Below are 17500 nucleotides of genomic sequence, written 5' to 3'. Positions count from 1 at the left end.
GGCCTATGGTCAGGACCTGAAGGATACCTCCCCTTCACTTAGTCAGGTCTAGGGGCCGTAGTGTGGCCCCTCTACAGATCCTACAGTTCCTGCCGTGTCACTCTGTGCGCGACGACTTCATGGTACTGGCGTATTCCAACAGCAAGGGACGCATTTTCATACCTTCACATCTTGCAGTAGAGATACTGAGATGATCCGAGGTCCTCTCAGTACCACGATTGGCTCGCTCATTCCGGGCAGAGGAATGTTCTCTCCGACTATCTGAGCAGAGCCTCGCAGATAGAGAGTACCTGGGGGTCTTTGGCAAATAGTAACCAGCAAGTCCTGGCCTGGGGGACCTGATCGCGACAGCCTGGAACTTCAAGCTTCCGCTGTTCTTCCCCCGAGTGTCAGTCTCCAAGACTCTTTGGTAAGATGCTTTCCGGTGACGGTGGGACAACATCGATGCCTGCGCCTTCCAACCATTGTTGTCTGTTGAGAATGGGTCTCAACACGACCAGGTTGTCTGTCAACCTTTCGATGGCCCTGAGAGCTCCACTGTGACTATACGCAGAACGGTTTCCGGACCCTCTGCTTCCCCTGACGGAACTCCCGGGAGAGCTTCTTCCATGGCACAGGCAATCAAACAACAACACTACAACATCTTTCACGAGCCATTGCATCACTTCGGCTTCACGCCTGGAGACACTACGCCGTCTCCGCAAGAAGAGACAACCCGCTACAGTCGCGGAGCGGAGGTTGCGTCACCTGCGATAGTCATCCGCAGGGTTCTAACAGGTGAAGTGGAGAGTCTTCTTTGGTTGGTGTCGTGGGAGAGATACCTCTTCCCTTGAGGGCTCTTCTCCAGCAATTACGGAGTTATTGCTTTTCGACGGGAGGAAACTCTTTTCCGCTCTCGGCAGTGAAGCCTATCGCTCAGCCTTTCCCTGACCTTCAGGCTGAAAGGAATAGACTTTTTCCTTCCCGCCGGACCTTTCTTCGCTCATGCGAAGCTGCGAACGTCCCTGCCCCCCATCGGAGTGAGACCTCCTCTATGGAGCATGGTTCAGACTCTTTAGTCCCTTGAGAGATTTTCTCAAGAACCATTACGTCAGGCCGCTGATCGTATTCCGTCTTGGGGGACGGTGCTCCTGCTCACTCTGGCCTCGGCCAGTGTGTAAGCAATCTTCTTGGTCTAATACGACTCCGTCCTTTCAAGAGAACAAGGGAAGGCAACATTCAGGTTCGCTCCTGAGTTGTTTTCTAGACTCAGAATCTTGGAGTTTGGGCCTTCGGTCCAACTCTTTCAAGATTTTGAGACTCCTTTCTATATCAGATGACCCAAACCTCCTTCTTGCCAGTAAAGGAATCGAGGGATTATCTTTGAGTATAGCTACAGTTTGTCCTCATGTGCAGCCGGGTTGAGAGCACAGGAAGGACACAGGGGTTAGTCACCAGTATACCTCTTCAGCACGGACTCAAGGACATTCATCTCGACCTGAATCCAGACCCTTCCGCGTCACGTCGCCCTACAGCACGATGTCGGATACATCGCAACGTCCCTCGCCTTCAAGTAAAACTACTCTGTGATGCAGGTGCTACAAGCTGTAGTCTGGAAGCGTCTAATGACCTTCGTAGCCCGCGTCCTGCAGGACGTGACCCACAGGAGTATAGATACGTTTCTATTGCTCTGTGGTGGCTACACAACAGCTGGTCTAACCTCAGGCTCCTTTTTGGACAGGTAGCAGAAGGTTAGGGGCATTGTTATCAGGTTTTAATCTGCATGAACGAAAGAAATATGCCTGGCCCTTACTTCTTTCTTAATTGTCCCCTCTACTGGGGAAGCAGCATCCTGGTCTCTGCATAGCTGACCTTAAACCTCTGCAGGTAAACCATGCTTCCTTGTGTTCCGAGTATTGAGTCAGTACTGTAGCGTCCCCCATACCCTGACGAGGTGGTATTGGGAACGCCCTAACCCAGAGTTCCTTCTGGAACTCCAGGTCAACTGCCTAGGACGGGTCACACTTTCTTCCTTCACACACATGCTTATGTAGGCCACACGGTTCCTTGCGGAGCAAGGAACTTGTGAGGTGCAGGGACTCCTTTTCTCGAGTGTGACTCACTCGGATTCTGAGTCCCCTGGTAAAGCCAAAGCCAGTATGGCTGGGGACTTTCCACCCTTCCTAAGGGGTAAGTCACCCAATGTAAATAGCGTGGTTTGTATTTTGGTTACGGAACAAATGACAAATTCGGAGATAATTTGAATTTTTCCTAACCATACAAACCTTAGCTATTTACACATATTTGGCCGCCAGACCTGTCCTCCAAGTCAAGTCCTACCTCTAAGTGAAGTGAGACATTTCACTGGTGTGTGAGGGGGGGAGGGGTAGCAAGCTACCCCTCCCCCTACCCCTGCTAACTAGTGTGGGGTAGGAAACCCTCGTTAAAATGTAATGGCTCGTCTTTTCATCTACGCCGAAAGTAATACCCAATATAAATAGCTAAGGTTTGTATGGTTAGGAAAAATACAAATTATCTCTGAATTTGTCATTTTTGAGTTAAATCCTCTAAAGCACTCTCCTCATTATTCATTATTGATGAAAATGAGGAACCTTATTTAGTACTCATGAAATGGGTCTTGGAGCGCTGAAGGTCTAAACTTAGCACCGACCTTCGGAATTTTATTAAAAATGTCGTAAGAAAGGTTGACCTGAAAGGTATATAGTATTGGTCTTGTCAAGGCAGACTTGAATGTTGTTATTGTGTTGGCTGCTAAACCTTACTCATGAAGGTGAATGAAGAATATAGACAGAAGTCTATCAAGATTTCTTTTGGTTTCTTCGCCTTGACAAAAGACACCCACTCTTCCATGATGACTCATATCGTCTTCTGGTAGATTTGGACTAAAATTTCTCCAAAAAGTCTATACTGTCTCTTGATATCCCGCAGCCTTTTCTCATCGATAGGGAGAGAAAATCATAAGATGCAGGTTCTGGGTTTTCTGTGATGAAGCGAAGGCAGTCAACTTCTGTACTTGCTGAGTCAGGGTTGGATCCGGTAGCGGTACAAACTTCAGTCGTAGTTCCAATGCCAGAAGGAACCAAACACCATTTGGCCACTTGTGGGCCACTATTGCCGCTTTCCCTTTGAAGGATCTCATGTTGAGGACCTTCAAAAGGATGTAGTGCGGAGGGAACAGGTAAATCCTGGACCATTTGTTCCAGTCTAGGGACATAGCGTCCACTGCTTTCGCCAGCGGATCCTCGCACGGGGACGCATAACGATGTGTTTACTTGTTTTTCGTTGCAAAGATGTCTATCTGTAGTTCCGGGACTTGACTTCAGATGAAGCAGAATGATCCTGCGTCTAGGGATCATTCTGACTCTATCAGTGCGAACCTAGATAGAGCGTCCGCTGTCACTTTGCGGACCGCTTGAATGTGAACTGCTGACAGGTGCCATTTCTTTCTTTCCGCCAAACGGAATATGGCCAACATAACTTGACTGATTTAAGGCGATCTCGACACTTGTCGATTCAGGCATCTCACTATCACCTCGCTGTCTAGAACCAATCTTATGTGGGTCGAGTGGTGAGGAGAAACTTTCTTTAGTGTCAGAAGTACTGCCATGGCTTTTAGAAAGTTGATGTGAAAGGACTTGAAAAGATTGGACCAAGCTTCCTGGACTCTCTTCTGGTGAGAGTGGCCTCCCCAGCCTTTCTTTGAAGCGTCTGTATGGATAGTAACTGACGGGGAAGGAGGTTGAAGAGGTATCGATATCTTCATTTGCTTGGCTTTGGACCACGGCTTGATAAGCGTTCGCAGTCGAGTCGGTAGTGGTCTCATCAGATCTTTTCGTGCATTTGATGCGTATTTTCTCCAGAGTCCTGTTACATCCTTTAGCTGTGCTCTTAGCACTGGATCTGTTATCGAAGCAAACTGTAGAGAGCCCAGCACTCTCTCTTGTTCGCATCTTGATATCCGTTTGGATTTCAATAGTCTTTTGACAGATCCTGCTATTTCTTTCCTCTTCTTCCCAGGAATGGAAAGTTGATGTGACTCCAAATTCCAGTGGATTCCCAACCACTGAAATTTTTGAGCTGGAGATAGTCGAGACTTTTTGATGTTGATCTTGAATCCGAGATGTTCCAGGAACTGGGTCACTATCTTAGAGGCTTGCATGCATTCTGTCCTGGATGCTGCCTACTCCAGCCAGTCGTCCAAGTAGGCCACTACATGGATCCGCTTTAGGCGTAATTGATGGACGGCTGCATTCGCAAGCTCTGTGAAAATCCTTGGGGCCATGTTTAGACGGAAAGGTATGGCTCTGAAGGCGTAAAGTCTTCTTTGTAACTCGAACCCTAGGTAGGAGGAGAGATGACAATTAACTGGAACGTGCCAATAAGCGTCTGACAAGTTTATGGTGACGGTGTATGCCCTTTTTTGGGCAGTAGGGTCCTTATGTGTTGAAGTGTGAGCATCCTAAACTTGTAGTTCACTATAAACTTGTTGAGTTGCGACAAGTCCAGAATGACTCTGAGTTTTCTAAGTCCTCCATTGGAACACAAAACAGCCTTCCTTGGAACTTGATGGACTTTACTTTTCGGATTACTCTTTTCTCTAAGAGTTCTTGGACATATTCTTCCAGAACGGGATAGAGTGTTGGAAAAACTGAGGAAATGGAGGTGGAGGACTGTTCCAGCTCCCACCTAGTCCATTCTTTATTAGGCGATGGCCCCAGGGATCGAAGGTCCAACGATCCCTAAATAGATGTAGTCTCCCTCCTACTGGAAGCATCTCACTTCTGCTGTTGTGGACCTGAAGCCTTGCCTCCTTGACCACATACTCCCCTGAATCTCCTTCCCTTGAAGGGCGTCTAAAAGAACCTCTGGCTGTTCCTCTAGCTTTTGAATGAAAGGAAGAAGTCTGCCTTTCAAAAGCTGGCTTAAAAAACGGCGACTATGTCGCCACTTGTTGAGGTACCAACTAGTACGTGATTGGAGGTTGTGCCACTATCTGAGGTACCACGGTCGCAGGAAGTTGCTGTTGTTGCTGTCGGTAGGGCTTAGCCGGCCGAGAGGATAGCCTAGGCCTTTTTGTCTTATTCTTTGGTTGGGAACCCTCATCCAGAGAAGACTTTCTCTTTAGGTTTAAGCCCCACTTTTGGAGAAGGTTCCTATTCTACTACCTCTTTAACTACTTCGTTTGGAAAGAGGTATTTACCCCATATGCAAGAGGAGATCAGTTTCCTCTGTTCGTGCCTCACCGCAGATGAGGCGAACACGAACTCTCTACAGGCTCTCCTAGCTTTAATAAAGCTCTAAAGATCCTTCGTAACTGTGGCCAGATGGGTTTTGGCCAGTACCATGAACATGTCCTGTTTCTTGTGGTCACTTGCCATTGTTTCTAACGACGTTTGCAACGACATCGATGCCGCAAGTCTTTCTTCCGTCTCTTGCTCTTAGCGCAAGAGAAACTCCGACAGCTTTGGAAGTTCCTCACCAAACTAACGTTCGGCAATATCAGCTTCCAACTTCCCGATTGAGAAAATAAGGTGAACATCATTCCGGTCTTTTTTGTCCAATGGTAAGGTCAGGGATACCATCTTGCATTCCTCCAGGCAAGGGCATGGTTTCCCTGCCTCCGCCACCTTCAAGGTGGACTTATATCCCTTTTCCATGAAGGGAAAGGCTCTGGTTGGAGAAGCCACAAAGGAGGGAAGCTTCTTACTCAAAGCTGACACCTTTGAGTTCATGAAGCCCATCTCTTTCATCGAGCTCGCTAGTATTGCCTCTGCATTACTATGGTCAAGGACTATGACCTCCTTTGGTTCCGTTTCCTCCTTTGAGGCTGGCTCCTTCCTAAGGCGGACATAGCAGTCCGGGTAAGAGTCTTTGTTGGGCCAAAATTCCACATCTTCCAGGGGAATTGAGCCCAACTTCTCTGATATAACAATCTTCCCGGTTGTCATAGGCATGTGTTTGGCATACCTCCAAGGATTGGCGTACGAGCACAAAGGAAGATCATTCACGTTGAGTTGCTTCTGGGCCCACGTGATGCTGCGAGTCTGCGTATCTCTAGTTTTATCGCAGCTTCCTTTTCATCATTTTTCTTTTGCATTTGTTGAATCATTTCCACAATAGAAGAAAGAGTCCTTCCCAGATCATCTGGGATAGCAGACGATGTAGAGGGAACAGGTTCTGGGGCCAGAACCGATGTAACCGACACCTCGTCGATTTCTTCCTCTTCTATTTCTGGAGCCTGGGTCAGCTCCTCCTCCTGACCTTCTCCCAGAAGGTCCTTCTCTGTATAATCCGACACCTCTGACATCCTATCGTCCAATTGGATATCTTGAAGGGCGGCCGAGACTTCAGAATCTACTGGATTCTGGACGGTTGGTATCTCCTCATGAGGCTAAGGGCTGACAGCATCAGGTGATGCCTTAGGGAAAAGATAGGCCTTCATATTATCGTTTGGAAGGTAGGGGCCTGAAGTGTTTTTTTGAAAACCCCTCACACAGGTTCGCAACTTTTCCCCAGCAGCATCCCTTGACTCTGCCGACTTATGGGTGTCAAATGCCTCGGTAATCAGGTTGGAACATATAGTACATACCTAAGGAGCACAATACCGGAGATCATCTTTGGAGACTGAGCATGCTGCGTGCCTCCGGCAGAACTCATGTCCACAGAAGTTCTTACTGCTGACATTACAGAACATACTCAAGTACTTGGGATGGTCCTCCTGTAAAGAGAAAAGAATCCAGAAGTATCAAGAGAAGGCTTTTCACTTATTAATAATACATGTAGCTTATACAGTAAAACTAGAGAGGAAAGAAGGAAAGACACATAATTGTTTTTCCTGCCCAGCCAATTGCTGTATCCACCCCCAAAAATTTAAAACTAAGGTTAATTCTATTGTAGAATACCTTATAAATTTTCCTAACCGGAAAGTTAAGGTGTAACTCACACCTTGAAATAAAGTTTAAATATACAGGATAGAATGAATATTAAAAGAACTAACTTTCTATATACTGTACGGACTCAACAAAAGGCTGTAAAAGGTAACATTAAGTATGTTGGAAGAACTTTAGTGTTACAACAAACTCTATAATGTAGTTATATCAATGCAGTGTGTACTACACCACAAATATAGTAACTACTGTACATCACGTGCTGTCGTACCGGCCGGCACGCGCCGGCTAGCATTTACCCTTATATAGTTCAAAGGTATGCTACCTTTAACTAATGGGCAGCAGAACACTGGTTCGCAAATGTGTGCCGGTCGGCAACTGAAAACACTAGCACCCGGCTGCCGGCCTCTAATCGTAGTGGTCGGCAGATCTTGGGATGTGTTTCTACTGCCGGCCGTTAAAGGTAGCGATACCCATGCCGGCCGGCAGTGACTACGAACCAAAGAACCTCCACCTACCCGGCTGCCGGCTGCTTAGCCAGGAGCCTGGCCAGAGACATAATACACTAACAAGAGAAACAGTATGGATGTAAGGTTATAAGGTGGCCTTACTATACAACCTTCCACCCAGAAAGAGTGAACATATGGAAGGGGAGAATGTAGCATCCAGGCTTCCTAATATCCAAAGCCTGCCGGGCTCTACCAGCAGACATGGAAGGGAGACCAAGGGAGGTCTGGAGTTCACTCTGTAGAAAAAAAAGGGTCTCTGCCGGCCGGCCCGTTATTGGCGGCTGGAGAGAGCTGAGCCGGTTCCACATCCTAACCTACACTAGGTACAGATGTAGGACTGCAGCCAAGAGATGTGATTGCGAGGCCATCTCTAAGAAAGAAGGGGGGGAAAGGATAAGGGTCCTGTAAACTTTGATCTAGTATGAGGCATACTCAGCGGTTAAGAAAACACATCCTAACATAGGGTTTGTCTATTAGAGAGGAAGGTTGGCAATACTTGCCACCTTCCTCCATACCAGAACAAAGTTGGGTGTAGTTATTTCGCCAGGTAACGGAGAAAAACTCATTCTCCAGCCCGAGAATAACAACACAGGACAGTCTGCTAGACCACTAGTAGAGGAGTCATCTCGTACAGACTCCTTCAGATATGCACTAGGGAAACAAAGCCTCCTGTGTCTGCACCTAACCTAGCAAAGGAATCTCATTCCCTATTCTAGGAAGACGTAGACCACAGACTAAAAACTCTGATGTTCTGCCCCAACCCCAAAAGCTAGTCACTCTGGTTACAGGGTTAGGACAGACATATCCTAGTATAGTTATACCTGAATAGTATTCAGATAGAACCTCTAGGACTAAGCCAAAGGCTTGCTCAGAGGGAGAAGGGATTGAACTTAGTCTCCAGAGGAGAAAAGAACAACCAGGGATGTGTGAAAGTATACTAAAGGCCCATAGGCTACTAGCTTAGGCGCAGTGAGAATCGATTACCTAAATTACCGAAACTCTCTCATATACAACTTGGTGAAGAAAATTCAACAATATCTTACATTGTATAAAAGTTTTGCCTATAGCTTTAATAACATAATACTCAAAAAACTTATATCATGCATGACAGCACTAGGGCCAAACGCCTAGGCTACTAAGTCTAGTGAAATGCAGGATCGGTTACCTAAATCGTCGAAACTAAAAACTAACGGCATCATATAAGAATTCCTAGAGGAGCTAAGAGCTATATTTAGTAATGCATAATAACCGGGAACGTCACTCTGGCTAACTAAATGACTCATGCACAGCATCCAGGATACCTCTGGTAGGTAACAGCTCTTGTTTACGTTAATATCACTTTTGATTTATTTCAAAACGACAAGAGCTTACATTTATACAAAGTAAAGATAATACTCAACTTTCGAGAGGCAGAAGAGGCCGGAGAAAGCATCATAGTGTTGAATTATATCCAAAATTACGAGAGATCTTAAGCGAAAACACCGAGATGAAGAGCTACATGAAAAGGAATAAAGATGGCGCTGCCGTCATCGTTATATACACATTCAAATTAGGATAGGAGAGATACCTTATGAACGACTCTAATTTCATTCTTGTTTTTAGATTCTTGCCACTGTAACCCCTCGAAGCGTTAATACTGTTCGGGGTGAAGATAGCTATGTGGGATGTCAAGAATGCGTCCTGTGATATTATGCGATATCCCTGTTAGATTTATTTAGGGATATTCGCTCCAGTAATTAGAATTCTGGATACCCTAAGGTAAAATTTTCTGGGAATATCACTGTAGTCAAATAAAACCTAGGAAGCTACCCTTTCGGAACTTCCATCAGGACGACATGGCCTGAGCCCAAAAAATATTTTGTAAAACATTAACAACAGTAAAACGTTATTCTATTTTGATTTTCTAAAATATATTCCAAATTAAAGACATATTTGTTGTCGGTCCTCGATATTAACAGTATTCAGACTATTTAAAATTTTTAATTTATTATGCGCAGTATTTACTATACTTAATTATTTATTATTGGTTTAAAAATCTTGAATTTAGCTTCATTACATTCACAATACGAACAATAATGTTTGCAGAAAAAAATGGATATAAATTTTATTTTATTGTGTAGTATTTAGAATATATTTGGCACTTTAAATTTGAATTTACCATATTCCCTAGATGATTAATTGCTATGCTTTCTGAAATGGAATTAATCTACTAAAATCATATCGTTAAAGAATAGTGTTGAAGGATTCATGATCACTAACACAAAAAAATAGTACCAGAATAATAATAATGATAATAATAATAATAATAATAAAAATAATAATAATAATAATAATAATGATAATAATAATAATAATAATAATAATAATAATAATAATAATAATAATAATAATAATAATAATAGTAATAATAATAATTTCATACTTGTAATAATAATAATAATGATAATAATAATAATAATAATAATAATAATAATAACTCTAAAATCTCCATGCTTGACACAATCTCTTCTTTTTCCACACTTTTAAAGTTTTTGGAAGTCAAAAGGAAAAGAATAGTCGAGTATTATCTCCAAAAGATACCAATAATTCACCCTAATGGAAATGTTTCTGGAACATGTTTCTATTCTGTTCTTTAGTTTGAATATTACTCTCTCTCTCTCTCTCTCTCTCTCTCTCTCTCTCTCTCTCTCTCTATATATATATATATATATATATACATATATATATATATATATATATATGGGTCAGTCATATGAAGAGAATAAGAAGAAGTTTTGGAAAGAAGTGAAGAAAGTGAGAAAGGCCGGCGCAAGAATTGAAGAGACAGTGAAAGATGGAAATGGAAGGTTGTTAAAAGGAGACGAGGCAAGGAAAAGGTGGGCGGAATATTTTGAAAGTTTGCTGAATGTTGAGGATGATAGGGAGGCAGATATAATTGTTGTTCCAGGTGTTGAGGTGCCAGTGATGGGAGATGAGAATGAGAGAGAGATTACAATAGAGGAAGTGAGGAGAGCACTAGATGAAACGAAAGTAGGAAAAGCATCTGGTATGGATGGTGTGAAAGCTGGGATGTTGAAGGAATTGGGTGTGACTGTACTTGAATGGTTGGTGAGATTGTTTAATGTGTGTTTTGTTTTGTCAATGGTACCAGTAGATTGGGTTTGTGCATGTATTGTACCACTATATAAGGGTAAGGGAGATGTGCATGAGTGTTGTAATTCAAGAGGTATTAGTTTGTTGAGTGTAGTTGGAAAAGTGTATGGTAGAGTACTGATTAATAGGATTAAGGATAAAACAGAGAATGCAATCTTGGAAGTACAGGGTGGTTTTAGAAGAGGTAGGGGTTTTATGAATCAGATTTTTACAGTTAGGCAGATATGCGAGAAATATTAGCAAAAGGTAAGGAGGTGTATGTTGCGTTTATGGATCTGGAGAAAGCATATGATAGAGTTGATAGGGAAGCAATGTGGAATGTGATGAGGTTATATGGAGTTAGTGGAAGGTTGTTGCAAGCAGTGAAAAGTTTCTACAAAGGTAGTAAAGCATATGTTAGAATAGGAAATGAAGAGAGCGATTGGTTTCCGGTGAGAGTGGGACCTGGGACAGGGATGTGTGATGTCGCCGTGGTTGTTTTAACTTGTATGTTAATGGAGTGGTGAGAGAGGTGAATGCTCGAGTGATTGGACGAGGATTAAAACTGGTAGGCGAGAATGATCATGAATGGGAGGTAAATCAGTTGTTGTTTGCGGATGATACTGTACTGGTAGCAGACACAGAAGAGAAGCTTGACCGACTAGTGACAGAATTTGGAAGGGTGTGTGAGAGAAGGAAGTTGAGAGTGAATGTGTGTAAGAGTAAGGTTATGAGATGTACGAGAAGGGAAGGTGATGCAAGGTTGAATGTCATGTTGAATGGAGAGTTACTTGAGGAGGGTGGATCAGTTTACGTACTTGGGGTCTGTTGTTGCAGCAAATGGTTAAGTGGAAGCAGATGTACGTCAGAGAGTCAATGAAGGTTGCAAAGTGTTGGGGGTAGATAAGGGAGTAATAAAAAATAAGGGGTTGGGCATGAATGTAAAGAGAGTTCTATATGAGAAAGTGATTGTACCAACTGTGATGTATGGATCGGAGTTGTGGGGAATGAAAGTGATGGAGAGACAGAAATTGAATGTGTTTGAGATTAAGTGTGTGAGGAGTATGGCTGGAGTATCTCGAGTAGATAGGGTTAGGAACGAAGTGGTGAGGGTGAAAACGGGTGTAAGAAATGAGTTAGCGGCTAGAGTGGATATGAATGTGTTGAGGTGGTTTGGCCATGTTGAGAGAATGGAAAATGGCTGTCTGCTAAAGAAGGTGATACATGTAAGAGTTGATGGGAGAAGTACAAGAGGAAGGCCAAGGTTTGGGTGGATGGATGGTGTGAAGAAAGCTCTGGGTGATAGGAGGATAGATGTGAGAGAGGCAAGAGAGCGTGCTAGAAATAGGAATGAATGGCGAGCGATTGTGACGCAGTTCAGGTTGGCCCTGCTGCTTCCTACGGTGCGTTAGATGACCGCGGAGGTAGTAGCAGTAGGGGACTCAGCAGTATGAAACTTCATCTGTGGTGGAAATGTGGGAGGTTGGGCTGTGATACCCTAGCACTACCAGCTGAACTCGGCTGAGTCCCTGGTTAGGCTAGAGGAAACGTAGGAGAGTAGAGGTCCCCTTTTTTGTTTTGTTTCTTGTTGATGTCGGCTACCCCCCAAAATTGGGGGAAGTGCCTTTGGTATATGTATGTATGTGATATATATATATATATATATATATATACGTATATATATATATATATATATATATGCTATATATATATATATATAATATATATATATTTGTATATATATATATATATATATATATAATGGTAAAATCTGTAAATTATAAGCATCTTTCCGGAACTGCTGCTGGTGTTTTTCCCATCCGCTTACTTTCAACTTTTTCTCTCACAAACTTGTAAATTTCTCCTAAAATTTCCTTTTTTTCCTAAAGTTTCAAGAAGTTAATTTAAGTTTCGCAAGAATCATTTCTCACTTGAACTATCACCGAATATTTACCAAAAGTCTTAGTAAATTCAAGTATGAAGAAAATACATATCTGCTTTGCAACTTACGACATCCAAGGACATAAATTCTCGGGTTGCAATTAGAACTGACTCACACTTTCAGAGTTTATAAACTGTGGCCACAGGATGAGAGAGAGAGAGAGAGAGAGAGAGAGAGAGAGAGAGAGAGAGAGAGAGTCTAATGTTACTCCTATAAATATTCATAATTGAATTCAATGTACGAGTATACATATTCTGAGAGAGAGAGAGAGAGAGAGAGAGAGAGAGAGAGAGAGACTACAAAATCCTATTAAAAATAGACCTTTCAACAGGACAAGGAAAAGAAAGGAATTTTCGAAATCTTGAAGAACAACAATATATTGCAAAATATACAAAGAATACTTCTTAATAATACTGTTAATCCACTTGCGAACGTTATTTTCCAAACAAGAATTACAAAAAAAAGAAAAAAAAGAATGAAATGAACAGCAATAAAAAGAAAGATAATAATATATATAGTATTATTTATAACAATCAAGAATAACCACATATAAAAAACATAAAATGGCAATTGGTGAATATTAAGTAATAACAAAATATAATGAAATAAATATTAGAGTGTTAAAAATAATCATTATAATAATGTTACTAATAATAACAGCAACATAACTATCTTTTTTGAATCGAGTGAAATCATATGTAATTAATTTTTTATGGAATGATTTTAGTAGTATTGACGCTAACCAGATATGTATTACATATCATGAGGGTAATTACACCCTTCATAATTAAACGCATAGAAAATTAACAATAAAATCATTTAATTAATAATGCATAATGAGGAAAATATGTTTTGCATTATTTTTTTATAAGATTTCTGGAAAGCTATAATGAGAATGGTTTTGATACATTTGATTGCTAATTTCAAAAAAATAAACAATGGGATTTTTTTTTTCTCATCAGTAATATCAAAACATATTTATCTAAATATGAGCGACCCTTTTTATATGAATAATACTTCGTGAGAGAAGTAGGTATAAATATACTCCTCTTAAGAACAACATAATAATTTGTTTTATAAATAAAAATTGTGTTTCAATGTATGATACATTAATACACTTCATAATTTATTCTTGAATCGCTTTTTTTTTATCGTAAAATATATCTAAATTATCACCAGATTAATAGAGCAGTGAAATGAAAAGTAAATATTGATAAATTAACTGTTTATTTTTAGTCATAATCACATAAACTTCCACCCCGTATTTTAATAAATCTGAAAGATGTACAAATATCAACACCAAAATCAAACACAAAAAAATGCGAACAACCAAATATCCGATCATGTTAATATGAATATAACGATAATGAAATGGTATAATGGAAAGTTATAAATCATACTATTTTAATGTAATCATATATATATATACATGTATATATATACATATATATATATATATATATATATATATATATATGATTACATCAAAATTGTATGATTTATAACTTTAGATTATATCATATTCAGTTCTTTTTTTTTTTTTCATTGTATCAAAGTTTATTATATCAATTTCTTTTTATCATTTAATTTATACCTACAAATACATTCCAAATAAAATGGGAAAAAGCAAATAACATTCTAGGAGGAATGCATTTAAATTAATATCAATAGACTTTAAGCAAAATAACCTCAAATATACCCATTACATTTTAGAAGTTTATTAGGATATATAAGAAACAAGAATTAGCTGGGAGTCTGTGAGGTTTGTAAAATATCAAACAAATGTTGGAACTGCGTTATTGTAGTTCAAATTAAATAGTGGACTTTCTTTCTTTTGATCTATGCATCAAAACGTCCCAACATCCCGAGAGAGAGAGAGAGAGAGAGAGAGGAGAGAGAGAGAGAGAGAGAGATCAAAAGGACATAAATGAAGAATAGGCAGGAATTACAGACAGACAGACAGGCACAGGAAAACAATGAAACATGTATTAAGCAATCGGTTGTGATACCAGAATATCATTAAGTTTTTTTTCTTAATTACATTACCAGAAACAAGGCGGGATGAGGAGTTGGAGAGGCGGGGGGTGGGGGGGGGGGAGGTGGGGGGGGACTTCGGGTGAGGGTGCATCAGATTAGAAATCCTCATATACCGAAAAAGCAATATTTTACCTAAGAGGAAGGATTTGATTAATCTTGATTCAAGGTTATGAATGCGTTGGTGGAATGAGAGAGAGAGAGAGAGAGAGAGAGAGAGAGAGAGAGAGAGAGAATCTCTCTCTCTCTCTCTCTCTCTCTCTCTCTCTCTCTCTCTCTCTCTTTCAGAAATAGTAATGTTTAAGAATAAACATGGTTAATATCGACATTCTAAAATAACTCTACGGTAAATACTATGATATATATCTATCATTTCCTAATTAAAAATCCTTTAATAAATATATTTACTTGAATACTTATTCTGTATTCTTACTATCCATCTACTATCTGTCAATCTTTTCATATGTCCCGCTCACGTCCATTTCTTATTCTTATATATGTTTACAATATAATCTATTATATATATATATATATATATATATATATATATATATATACATACATACATATATTAACTGATAGAAATAAATAAGAAATGCGCATATATACGTATTTCAACAAGTTAGAAAAGTTAGATGAAGGAGATTTTGCTCCTTTAATAAGTATTACAAACACTATAACGCCAGCAAAAATCATAAAATGCTCAATATATTTTCCACTTCTAAATAATCTGAAAAAAAATTTAAATGGTCTTTTATAAAAGCACAAATATCGAAAGAAATAGAACGACACAGCTTGGTTTAATATTTTTTCTCATTCCATTCCCAACAGCCAAAATACCTGCTGTCAGGGAGGCTCAGCTGACTAATTGGGTAATGGACAGGTGAAACAAAAGTTTGAAAAATGACCCGGGTGATCTGTGGTTTGGAAAGAGGAATACCATCGACCATGTCTGCATTTCTAGTTTTTTGTTGACATCCGAGTACTTTTATATTAGTTATTAATCATTCTTGTTATAAAAAAAAAGGATTTATACATGCGTTTTAGGTTTATTCACAAAAGCGGATGGATGGCATGCGATTTTTTGTCCGTGCGGATTAGAAATCCATGAAAATCAATGAGGGTTCATTATACTCTGCCCGCTCGGAATAATTTCCGAGAGGCACTGATTTACTAGCCACGGCCACTTCCAACCTGCATGTCTAGCTCATAAAAAAATCCTTGTGTGAAGATATGCCTCAAAACAAGAGGAAATATTCCCATACGGAAAAAAAACGCTCGTCTGTAGTAATACTTATAACTGCTGGTACTAACAATAATACTGCTATTATTATCATCAACATTTTCACTTTCATTCTATTTAATACTACACAATACCGGAATAATTTTTTTAATACGACATGAATATTGTCCAGGTAGAAATTATGGAACCGAAATTGAAAAACAAGGTCAAGCAGTTGAAAATAAGATGCTTGCTTTGTAAGTGTTTTTCCAAGGGGTGGGGATTCACCAGCCTTGTAAGTCACACATAGAGCAGCCTTACTAAGTAATTGGGATGTAAGAAATTTGTTTTGCTGGGAAATGTACAGATGCATAATATGGTGAAAAGGCCAGAGGATAATACCATTTTGTGGTGGTTCGGTCATGTGAGAGGAATGGAATATGATAAACTAGTGTAAGCAGTATAATTCTTAAGGGAAATAAGGCCTAAAAACTGTTGGAAAAATTATATGAAAGAGGTATTGGGAAGAACATGACTGCGTGCAATATAAGGGTGAATTGCGAAGGGAGTGTGGAGGGTTTGACGCATTACTGTTATACGTTTTGGGAATGTTAGGTGTAAGAACCTAATAATATTGTGGAAGTTCCCAACATAGGAGTTTCGACTATTCATTTGAATTATGGCTGTTATTGTTATGTTATTTCTTCTTTGATTCAAACTACATTATACACATAGATAGTAGTTTGGCTAGAGCACCAGCACCCGTTGAAATTCTACTTCTAGAGAGTTACAGTGTCCTTTGACTGACTAGCCAGTATTATATTGAACCTCTGTCTCTGGTTACGGCAGAGAAAAATACAAGAGAAGCATGGGATGAACGAGAGAAACATGAGAAGAACAGAGAAGCATGAGAACAACAAGAGAAGGATGAGAACAACCAGAGAAGCGTGAGAAGAACAAGAGAAGCAAGCACGCTTAGGGATAAGGATTCGTTGGAGGAGAAATATCTCAATATATCGTTTTTTATATATGTTGACCTTCGAAATTTTAACAATCGTGACTGAGATTAAGAGTTGTTCCTAAGTTCTATGGAGGACCAAAAAAATGTCAAATAAAGAGATAAAACAAAATATAATGAAAATTAAAGCTTTCGAGAAAAAAAATACTATCAAATTATTTTTTTTTTAGTTTAAGAATAAACTATATTAAGTAAAATTAATGTAATAAAATTTGTCAAATGAAAACTTGTTTAGAAATGAAATTAGGCAGAAGAGTTTATTATCACGTTTCTGATCATGAACCCTAGAACATTTTAAATGTATTATTAAATCTCATGAAGTGATATGTATTATACAAATAAAAGAGAAGAAAAAAAGAGTGTATATATATATACTATATATATGTATATATATATTTTTTTATATATGTATATATATATATATATATATATATATGTATATATATATATATATATACATATATATATATATATATATATATTCAGAACTCCTTAAAGTTGAAAATACAGATGAACGAGCCAAAGAAAGAAATTTGTCACATAAGGAAGACTGCATTACAATACAAATAAGGTCTTCCTTCAAGAATCCAAAATCAACATGAGAAATTAACTGCTATTGACGGCCATCTCGCTTCACTCTGACACTTCCAGGATATTAAGGCGCTTCCTTTTCGACACTTCTTGCTTCCAGGAAATTGTCTTAGCTATGATCTTTATTTTCTTTTTCAAGTTTAACAAGTAGCGATAACTTAAAGG

Source organism: Palaemon carinicauda, chromosome 17 (genome assembly GCF_036898095.1).
Source record: "Palaemon carinicauda isolate YSFRI2023 chromosome 17, ASM3689809v2, whole genome shotgun sequence".
Classification (NCBI taxonomy): Eukaryota; Metazoa; Arthropoda; class Malacostraca; order Decapoda; family Palaemonidae; genus Palaemon; species Palaemon carinicauda.
Note: the sequence above shows the minus strand (reverse complement) of the source record.